The sequence below is a fragment of the Silene latifolia genome, chromosome 9 (assembly GCF_048544455.1).
Source record: "Silene latifolia isolate original U9 population chromosome 9, ASM4854445v1, whole genome shotgun sequence".
Classification (NCBI taxonomy): domain Eukaryota; kingdom Viridiplantae; phylum Streptophyta; class Magnoliopsida; order Caryophyllales; family Caryophyllaceae; genus Silene; species Silene latifolia.
In genome coordinates, this window is record NC_133534.1 from 164,525,365 (window position 1) to 164,536,629 (window position 11,265).

At 41.0% G+C, this 11,265-nt stretch overlaps 1 non-coding gene across 1 annotated transcript; it reads left to right on the forward strand.

The window, feature by feature from the left end:
- Positions 1-658: 658 nt before the first annotated feature.
- On the forward strand, positions 659-765 carry LOC141603096 (small nucleolar RNA R71). Its single transcript, XR_012524991.1, has one exon. It is a non-coding gene; the product is annotated as a small nucleolar RNA R71 (small nucleolar RNA).
- The last annotated feature ends 10,500 nt before the right edge of the window (positions 766-11,265 follow it).

The window sequence follows — 11,265 nt, forward strand, 5'->3', positions numbered from 1 at the left end:
GAGGACCGCTTTTTGGACATCAAAACCTTGGTCATTTTGGTGATTGTATGGATTTTGATTTTGGTAACCTTGGTTTTGATTGTAAAAGGGTCTTTGATTTTGATTTCTCATGGGTGGTGGAGTGTATGTTGTTTGAGGGTTTTGAACATTTTGACTTTTGTATGAGAGATTTGGATGGAACTTGGTGTTTTCATTGTAAAAATTTGAATAAGGGGTACCACTTTTGTAAGCTTGGAAAGCATTAACTTGTTCGGTTGTTCCCCTACATTCACTTGAGTCATGACCCAAGGTTCCACAATTCTCACATATCCCGCATGGGATTGATGAGGATGCCGTCATGGCATTGACATGATGCTTTGATGTTTTTGATTTTTCCTCAAGCCTAGCCATAGCTTGTTCAAACTTCAAGTTGATTGTGTCAATGTGAGCACTAAGTTGAGCACCTAATTGAGTCACGGTGTCCACTTCATACTTTCCTCCTCTAGTAGCCTTGCGAGGCCTACTATATTGTGAATTATGGACCGCCATTTCCTCAATCTTGTTCCATGTTTGATTGTCATCAACTTCGGTGAACATTCCATTTGATCCCATATTGAGAATGTTCCTTGAATCTTCATATAAACCATTCCAAAATTGTTGCACTAAAAACCATTCGCTAAGTCCATGGTGAGGACATGAGCGACAAATACCTTTGAACCGCTCCCAAGCTTCATACAAAGATTCTTCATCCCTTTGCTTAAAACCCATAATTTGAGCTCTTAGCTTGTTAGTCTTTTCCGGTGGGTAGAATTTTTTGTAGAAAGCTAGAGCTAGCTTCTTCCAAGAATCTATTCCAAGGGTGGCCTTATCAAGGCCCTTCAACCATTGCTTTGCGGTGCCGATTAACGAAAAAGGAAATAAGACCCATCTTATTTGGTCTTGAGTCACGCCCGTTTGAGAGATAGCATCACAATAATCGCCAAAGGTTTCCATATGAGAATGAGGGTCCTCACTAGGCATTCCCCCGAATTGGCTCCTCTCAACTAGTTGGATGAAGGCGGACTTGGCAATAAAGTTACCGGTGAGATGTTGTGGGGTAGGAGTACCATTTGGTAGATCCTCCTCGGTGGGTATAGAGTGTGACGAGAATTTAGGCATTGTAGGTGGATTTTGTGTGGTATTGTTTAATGGGTTCTCTTCTCCTTCTATTGCGAAAGGATTGACAAACTCACTAGTGGGTTGAACAACTTCACCAACACCTCCCAAATTCCTCCTAACAAGTCTCCTATTATTCGTCAAGGTTCTTTCGATTTCAAGGTCAAAAGGTAACAAATTTCTTTGTAACCTTCTAGACATGCAAAATATCAAACAACTCGAAAACAATTAGAGCAAACCTTGAGGAGTTTTACTTCCCCAAGGTGAAAAAGACACAACTAAAAACAATAAAAGAAATCTTAAATCAATTAAACACCGTCCCCGGCAACCGCGCCATTTTTGATCGGAGCCATTTGGTGTTCACAATTAAGCATATGTGGTCGTTGGTCAATGGTCGATACAAAACACAATTTATACTCCACGAGCAACTCTACAATTAGCAAAGAGGCAAGTAAAGGTCGGATCCCAAGGGACGGGTATTGAAATGAGAATTCTATTGTAACTAGTAGTGTCTAGGGGTGTCACAAATTTGGTTGATGTAGAAGGTTACTAAACTAAAATAATAATGAAAGTAAACTAGCAAGATGAATAAAATAAGGGGTGTAAACAATTGATTAAAAGCACTAGGGTGTCATGGGTTCATAGGGGATTCATGGGATATGATCATACAAACATGTTCTCAAATTATAAGCAAGCAATTATTGTTGTGATGGATTGAGTTGGGTTATTTCTTACAATCCTAGGAAAGTTTGGGTCCCTGAGCCGAATCGATTAGATTGTACAACACCTACAAGTCGACTTAATCTTTCCTACTCAACACATGCATGGTCTAACAAGACTCGAGTTGGTTTATGTCTTACAAGTCAAGTTGAAAGGATAGAAGATGATAGTAAATGCAAGGATTCATAGGCTTAGCATTTCATCAAATATAACATGTGCATGTATTAAGATCAAAACAAGCAAGCAAATAAGATATGAAAGCATATCAATTTAAGCATGAATCATTCCCCATGTTGGTTTCCCCTAATCACCCATTAAACCCTAGCTAAGAGACTACTCACTCATTATCATATTGATCATGCTAGAAAGGTTGTCAATCATACTAACATAATGAAACATGATGAATAAATGAAAGTAATTAGCAATAATTAAAAAGGGATTAAGAGATTATACCTACTAATGATTCCAATAATAAAGATGCAAAGAATAATAGAAGAACTTGATGATTGATGGAAGGTTGTCAATCTCCCAATAAACCCAATAATCTTCTAATTACCCAAAATAAAGGAAGAACAAGAGAGAGATTAAAGAACTAAAACTTGAATTAAAACTTGATTAATATTTGATTACAATATTGAAGAGAGATTTGATTTATATTAACTACCCTAATTATTGATAAGAAGAACATGCTCCTCTAATTAGACTAATGGGGTATTTATAGTGAAAATTAGGGAGGATGCATTAGGGTTAACTAAGGGCTAAACTAGTAATTACACTTTTTAAGTTGAGCAAGGAGACTCCGGTATTGTCCGAGAGAAGGGCTTCTCTTATCGTGGCTTGAAGAACGAAAACGTCTTTGTCATCAAATCCGTGCGGATGGGAGTCGGGACGGCCGGATTTGGGCTGGAGAATCCGAGCGGATTCTTGGTCAAGACGCTCGGATTGGCGAGGTGGAATCCGAGCGGATTCCTTTGAAGGACGCTCGGACTGGCGAGGGCGGACGGACGGATTGTGTACAATCCGTTCGGATTGTCTGGCAGCAACTTTTCTTCTTCTTTTCTTCCCTTTTCTCCATGAATTCCTTGGGGATTTCCTTGGGGACTCAAGGATCCTTTTCTCAACAATGTTCTTCTACTATAATATGTACAAAGGCCTTCTAGTCTTGTCTCTCCTTGATGCTTGGTCATTGAATACAATCAATTTAGCCTCGTTTTGCCATGAAAATGCAAGATTCTTACTCCTTTCCTACCAAGGGATCAAAATCTCAAAGAATATGCAAAACAAAGAACTAAAGATAAGAAATGACCCAAATAGGAACTAAAAAGCATGGAAACAATGGTAATTCGGGGGCTAAATATGCGCCAATTATGGTCGCATCAATAAGAACGCGCCTCATATGCTTATTTCATGAATTGGAGGCGTTTGTCTTGGGATTTTGTGATGCCTAGTCTTTTAAAGGCATGGTTTATATGTTGAGTTGGAGGAAGGGATACGGTTTCTGATGGTTGTATAGGTACTAGCTTGGCTCTTACCTTCACTTTTTCCATAATTGTTTTGCCCTTCGTTTTCCCCACTTAACCTCACATATCCAAATCTTGCAATAGTTCGGCATGTAATAGTCTTTGACGGTGGTTATGCGTATGTACGGTAGCTAGAATCATTATTCATGCTAGTCAGGCATACAGGTTTTGTCGGTCGCAGTCTAGGTGAGAGACTGTATTTTTCTTTCCTCTCTTTTACATATAATCTTACCATTTGCTTTGCTTTGAGAAAGAGTGACCGGGAGAGTCCGAATGTATAAGTCTTGCAAGGTCGAACGCCCGATTTGATTCCATGATATGCATAAGTTTGTTCACCTGATTTGAGCTTTGGAGTAGTTGATAATGTGCATTAAACGGTTTGGCATTGACTTGTAGTTAGCTCTGAGATATACCCCTCTCCATTTAGTTTTTATACGGGTCATAGTGCTTGCTTGGGGACAAGCAAGGTTTGGTTTTGGGAGATTTGATACGTGCATATTCTATACACTTTATCTGTGGTTTTAGCACGTATTTCCATGCATAATTGTTAGCTTAAGGCTACTATTTCTCCCGAAACGGTTTACTTTGCATTTTCTATGATTTATTGTAGGAATGAATGGAAGTAAGCTAAACCAAGCCTAATTCGTCCTCCGGAGGCAACTTCAAGGAAGCCCAGAAGAAGGAGAGTCGTACTCACTCACCTCGGGACGCGTGCATTGGAGTGAGGAGCTGTTTTTGGAGAAAAGAAGTGTTTCTGCACAGCACCATCAGTCGATCGACTATGCTGTAAAGTCGATCGACCACTGAAGCTCATCAGACGCTACTGTTCTGCATTTACCAGTCGATCGACCATGCTAACCGGTCGATCGGCCAGTCTTCGAGCTGAGAATTATTTTCTTCGTGTTAGACTTTTAAAAGCCCAACTTGTAATTAACTTTTGGCATTCTTTTTATCAGTAGAACGCAGCAACTTTTAGGTTATGCTTTTCATTATTGAAGAACTCAGTTTTTAGATCTAGCTTTGCTGACGGAAAACCTCGAATTCGGTACCTTGTTCTTTAATTCAATTAGTAAGTTTTATGCAATTCTTTTCTTCTTTTAATTCTTGTTATTTCAATTCTTGTTTTACCAATTTAATTCCAGAAATTCATCTCTTGTCTTTTGTCTTTTATTTAAATTCAATCATGTCAATCTTGTTCTTTGTTATCAATTTAGCAATTGTTTTAGTTTTAGTCATGCGTAGCTAATTGTTTTGATTGGGAATGAGGTGAACCATGGCATAAATTAGGATTGTTTGTTAGCATGAATTCTTCCGTTTCGGTTTTGTCGTCTGTTGATATGTCCTTTTGCTAGATTGAAATATTAGTAATTAGAACTATCATTAGATTGGAATTTCTCTTGAGTGAAAGCATTGAGAAATTTCGGGGAATTAGAAGACCGCAAGGTTAATTTGAGCATAGATCGAAAGGCTTGCTTATACCTCCTGAGACCGTATTATAGGATTTCTGTTACCTTATTGTCCTGACCATTGCCATGGTGAACCGAATTTCCCGATCCCTTTTTTATCTTGTTGAGAAATTTCATTTTAGCATTTAGTCAATTTAGTCAACCAATCTCAAAACCCCCCAATTAATTGTTACCTTCATAGACTGAAAATTAGCAAACAAAATCAACCTTGTCTCTCTGTGGTTCGACCCTTACTATAACTAGCTATAGTTTTAGTTTGGAATTATAAATTTAATTTTGATACAAAACGACGGTATCAGATCCAACGCGGAAAATCACAGAAACCTTGGTGAGGAAGAGGCGCAGCATGAGCTGCGTCCCTTTGAAGAGGCGCAGCAGGTGCTGCGCCTGTTCCCGGGTGTGTCTGCTCTGGCAGATTTTAGGAAACAGAAATTAGTATAAATAGAGATGTCGATAGAGCTTTTATTCACACAATTCTTCCGTCTCTTCTTCGTCTTATTACATAAAATTATCAAAACAAGCACTCATCATGAATACTTTGGAGATTCGCCTAAAGGAGTGGACTAACGAGTTTTCCAACATGGAGAAACACGACATGGGCGCCTATAATCTTGGATCATTGTTGAGTTTGAAGCTCATCAAGGTTGTCAAACCGTTCTTGGATGCTTGTCTTGATTACTGGGACCCGAATTATCATGTTTTTGCGTTCCCTGGAGGCGATATTTGCGCATTTCCTGAAGAAATTGCTGCGATTGGTGGGTGGGACCCTGAACACTTGCCTGTTATTCCTTCTACTTCGCAAGGGTATAAAAGCAAATTTAGAGACTTGCTTGGATTGACTAGACTTAAGGTGGACCGTCTAGTGACCTCGAAAGGAGTGCGAATGTTGGACTTTATCGACCGATTTATTAATAGGGTTGACCGCACCATTTCTTACGTTGCTAGGCGAAGGGCATTTGGATTTTGCTTGTTGCATGTGTATGTCCTCCAAGGGCATGTTGATGAAGACTTGAGAGGTGATCCTCGTCTTTTGGGCCTTGTTGAGCAAATGGAGTCGCAGAGCCCACTTGTTTATGCTTAGGAGAGATCTTGTTGGGCTTGGATAATAGGAAAGCCAATCGTGACCTACCGTACTTGGGAAGTCCCGTTATCTTGCAGGTAAAAGAACATTTTCTTCTTCTTTTTCTTCTTCTTTTTCGTTTTTTTTTTCTTTTTTTTTTGTCGTTTTTTTTATGTCTAATACCCGCTTTTGGTAGGTCTGGCTCATGGGACGGCTTCGATTGATCGAGCCCCCAGTTCATGTTCCTTCTTATCATGCTCGCTTGATTGCAATGAGGACCAGGTTGTACATGGTGGACTTTACTCGAGTCTGCGATTACTGGAAGAATAAACTGAAGAGTGATGACGGCCCCTTGATTAGGTGGATTGTACCATGGTGGCACCTCAAATCTGTCACTGGAGTGTCTTCTTTGGATCCTACCCGATCTGTGCGCATTCCTGGCCTGGAATTCATGGTGTGCATCTTCCCGGAAAGGCTGATGAGACAGGTTGGACTAAAACAGACGATCCCGAAGCTTGATACTGTCCCGCAGACCGTTGTGGCGCTTACTACTGATAGTCGAAGGGAATGGGCCATTAAATGGGCCCAAAGAAACATGTGGTTCTTGAACTCTTCTGCTAATGCCTTATGGGTGTCGGATTCTTTTAAGAGATGGAGGAAAGCTACTACTCCGGAAGAGCGCGAGTGATTGAGGAAGCGCGAGCCCGTTGATTACAAGGTGCGCGAGGTGGAAAAAGAGAAAGAGAAGCATCTGACCGAAGGAGAGGAAGAAGCCGGGTTTCGAGTTGTTCACCCTTCGAAGAAACCGAAGACTTCTCCTGCCGTGGAGATGGTGATGGGTACGAATGGTAAGGCTAGGCCTCGAGAAAGACCGTTGGTGATTAGGTCTGAAGTTGCGCAAGAGCGTCCGGCTCGAGGTCGTGACAAGAAAATATGACAAGAATGACAAGGGCAAAGGGAAGATGGAGGAATAGCCCTAGCTTTTATTATTATTATTATTATTATTTATTATTATTATTATTATTATTATTATTATTATTATTATTATTATTATTATTATTATTATTATTGTTGTTGTAATAAAAAGGTGGGGTTTTTAGAATCCTAGCCTATTTTATTTTTATTATGTAACGTATTATTATTAGAAAAAAGATGAAATAAAAAGGTTAAATGGTTATGAAACCGTTGTGATTTTTTATTTTATTATTCTTGTCGAATTCCAAATGCAATGCAAATGTCCTTCTATTTACATTTTAAGATAATGGGTTGTATCCGGTGAAGGATTGCCTACATATTCATTAAAAAAATGAAATCAAACCCTTGCGCGTAGTTCGAGTAAATGTAAAAGAATAATTGTTCTAAGCAAGAGCTTGTAATGAACTTAGAAAATAAGAATGAGCTTTTGCTTACTCTGAAGGTGCAGTTTAGTTTATTTGATGATATGAGGATGACAAATTTGTCAAAATGCAAGAGCAGAGTGACATTAGCTTATTTCAGCTTGGCCAGGGGCCGTTTATTTAGTGTCACAAGAGCGACACGTGAGGTTACGCGAGGCGCGTTTTTGTTCCTATTCTAGGCATAGTACCGTTTCAATTGGTCAAGGTTTGTCGGGTTGGAAAACTCATTCCCATCTAGGTCTGTGATTCTAACCGCACCCCCTGGAAGTATGGATTTGACTGGAAATGGTCCGGCCTAATTAGGTTTGAATTTTCCCCCCGGGTTAACAGGTAAAAGAGCTCTAACCGATTTGAGCACTAAGTCTCCTTCTTTGATGTTCCTGGGCCTAACCCTTTTGTTGAAAGCGTGTTTGACACGTGCTTGATATGTTTGGACATTGTGCAAGGCACGTAGCCTACGTTCATCCAGGAGGATGAGTTCTTCATATCTATCCCTCTTCCAGTCGGCTTCTGGGATTTGACTTTCGAGTAAGATGCGCAAGGATGGTATCTTTAACTCGACTGGTTGTACAGCTTCCATTCCGTAAGTCAAATAGAAAGGAGTGGCCCCAGTGGGCGTCCTAACAGATGTGCGATATCCCCACAAAGCAAAGGGTATCTTGCTTGGCCAATCTCGATAGTTGTCAATCATTTTCTTGAGAATTGTGACAACATTCTTGTATGCTGCCTCTACCGCGCCATTAGTCTATGGTCTATATGGCGAAGAGTGGTGATGCCTAATTTTGTACTTGGCTAGCAATTGCTTAGTCTCAGCTTAGAAATGTGATCCATTATCACTAATGATCTCATGTGGGCAACCGTATCGATAGATGATGTTGTTTTGTATGAATTTTGCCACGTTTTTAGCTGTGAGACTAGTGTAGGAAGCCGCTTCTACCCATTTGGTGAAATAGTTAATTGCCACTAGGATAAAACAGTGACCTCCTATTCCGGCTGGAGTTATCTTCCCGTTTATGTCAATTCCCCAGGCAGAAAATGGCCAAGCAGATGTCATTGTATAGAGCAATGAAGGAGGGATATGTTGTACATTCCCGAAGATTTGGCAATTGTGGCAATGTCTTACGTATTTGATGCAATCGGATTCCATTGTGGTCCAATAGTACCCCAAACGTGTGATTTTCTTTGCCATCATGGGCCCACTCATGTGAGGACCGCATTCTCCATCGTGGACCTCTTACATCACTTTCCGCGCCTGTGAATGATCAAGGCAACGTAGGATTACACCAAGAGGTGTTCTTTTGTATAACTCTCCTTGCATGAGAACGTATTGGGAAGCTAGCAGGCGTATAGCACGTTGTCCCCTCTTGTCCATATCCGGTGGATAGGTACCGTTGAGCTTAGAATTTAGGATTGCTTGGAACCAGGGTTCCTGTGCGATTTCCTCTTCATCGGTGATTTGGTGGACATAAGCTAGCTCCGACCGTCGTTCGATACATAAAGTCATTTCCACCATGTTGTCTGGCATATTAATCAAAGATGCAAGTTTTGCAAGAGCATCCGCAAATTGATTTTCTTCCCGAGGTAGGTGTAGATAGGTCACGTGATCAAGGAATTGAGCAACTTGGTCTATTCTGGCTTGATAAGGCGCTAAGCTCTCGCTTTGGATATTCCAAGATCCCGTAACTTGGTTGATGATCAGGGATGAATCCCCATGTACTCGGAGGTTTTTAATGCCTAAGCTCACTGCCGCTTGTTGTCCAATGAGACAAGCTTCGTATTCTGAAGCGTTATTTGTCACCTGGAAGTCGAGTTTGACAGAGATCGGTGTATGCTCACCTTCAGGAGAAATGAGCAACACTCCTATTCCAAATCCTCTTAAGTTTGATGCTTCATCAAAGTAAAGGCCCCAGGAGTCTACATCGGTTTGGAGTATATCCTCGTCTGGAAATGACCAAGTGTCTATTGTTTGTGCATCATTGATGGGATTCTCTGCGAAGAATTCGGCGACGGCGCGTCCTTTTATTACTTTCAGAGGCACATACTTGAGATCGAACTCTAAGAGCATCAAAGTCCATCTTGCTAGACGTCCGTTGAGAATGGGTTTTTCGAAGAGGTATTTGACTGGATCCATTTTAGAGTATATTTTGACGGAGTAGCTAAGCATGTAATGGCGTAGCTTCTTCGTTGCCCACACAAGAGCGAGGCATGTCTTTTCGAGTTGTGAGTATTTGCACTCGTACTCCAAGAACTTCTTACTAAGGTAGTAGATAGCCCTTTCTTCACTATCTACAGTTTGAGCTAGCATGGCACCCATGGGTGTTTCGATTACTGTGAGATATAAACCAAGAGGTTGATCTCGTTGAGGTGGCATGAGCACTGGTGGTTTAGCCAATATCTTTTTAATTCGATCAAATGCCTTTTGACAATCATCATCCCACATAGTGTGATCCGTTTTCTTGAGCTTCTTGAAGATAGGCTCGCAAATCATGGTGAGTTTCGATATGAATCGACTTATATATTGCACTTTTCCCAGAAATCCTCTGACTTCTTTTTCAGTTTGAGGTTGTGTCATTTCAATCAGAGCTTTGATCTTGGAAGGGTCTATCTCTATACCTCGTTGGCTAACAACATATCCCAGGAGTTTGCCAGATGTTACTCCGAATGTGCATTTCTGAGGATTGAGTCTCATGTTGTACTTTCGTAGCCTTGTGAAAAATTTGCGAAGGTTCGCAATATGCCCTTCTCTATCCTTGGACTTGACAATCATGTCGTCTACGTATACCTCAACTTCTTTGTGCATCATGTCATGTAAGAGTGTAGTTGCGGTGCGTTGATATGTAGCTCCGGCGTTGATTAACCCAAACGGCATTACCGTATAGCAATAGGTTCCCCATTGAGTGACAAAGGCTATCTTATGCATGTCTTCTATGGCCATCTTGATTTGGTTATAACTTGCATACCCATCCATGAAGGATAGTAGTGTGTGGTCTGCAGTATTGTCCACTAATATGTCGATATGTGGTAGAGGGAAGTCATCTTTAGGACTTGCTTTGTTTAAGTCCCTAAAATCAACACAAACACGGATTATCCCATCCTTTTTGGGTACGGGTACTATTTTGGCTACCTAGTCAGAATACTCGAAAACTTTGATGAACCCGGCTTTGAATTGCTTATCAACTTCTTCTTTAATCTTGAGAGCCCATTCCGTTCTCATTTGGCGAAGCTTCTGTTTCACAGGCTTGAAACCTGGCTTAATCGGAATTCTATGCTCGGCGATATCCCTGTCGATCCCTGGCATATCTTTGTAGGACCAAGCGAAGACGTCTTTGAACTCGTTTAGGAGGTCTATGAAATCGGCCCTTTCGGTAGAGCTCAAGGTAGTCCTTATCCTAAGTTCATGGGGTTCTAGTTCGGTTCCTACATTGATGGGTTCGGTGTCCCCTATTACTGGTCCCCCTTCCCCTTCCTGTAGTATTTCTTTGGCTACGTAGGGAGGTATTTCAATTGAGTCTGGGTCTTGGTCATCCTCAGTATCATCGTAAACAGAATTGCACTCAAGATAACACAAAGAGTAAGCAGAACCTGATTTATTCATATTAATGTTTGAAAAAAGTTGAAACAAAGAAGCCATTTGATCTGTGGTTAGCGGCGGTAAAGGGACAGTGGTTGGGACATTTCCCGAACTACTGTTACTACTCGAGGATAGGCTAGGAGAAACAAAGGGAATGGGGATGACGACAGGAGGAGACTCCCTAGTGACTTCTCTAGACTCTGACTCTGACTCCGACTCCGACTCGAATTCATCGTCTTCTGGTTCTCCTTTGAACATCTCTCCTTCTCCAGTGGTGAGCTTGAAGAGTCTTCCTTGATTGTTGGTCCACTTGATTGATTTTCTCCATCCTTTTTGCTGATTCGCGTTTCTTTTTGTGATTAACGCGGTAGGGTTGAAGTGATCGTCTTGAAGTATC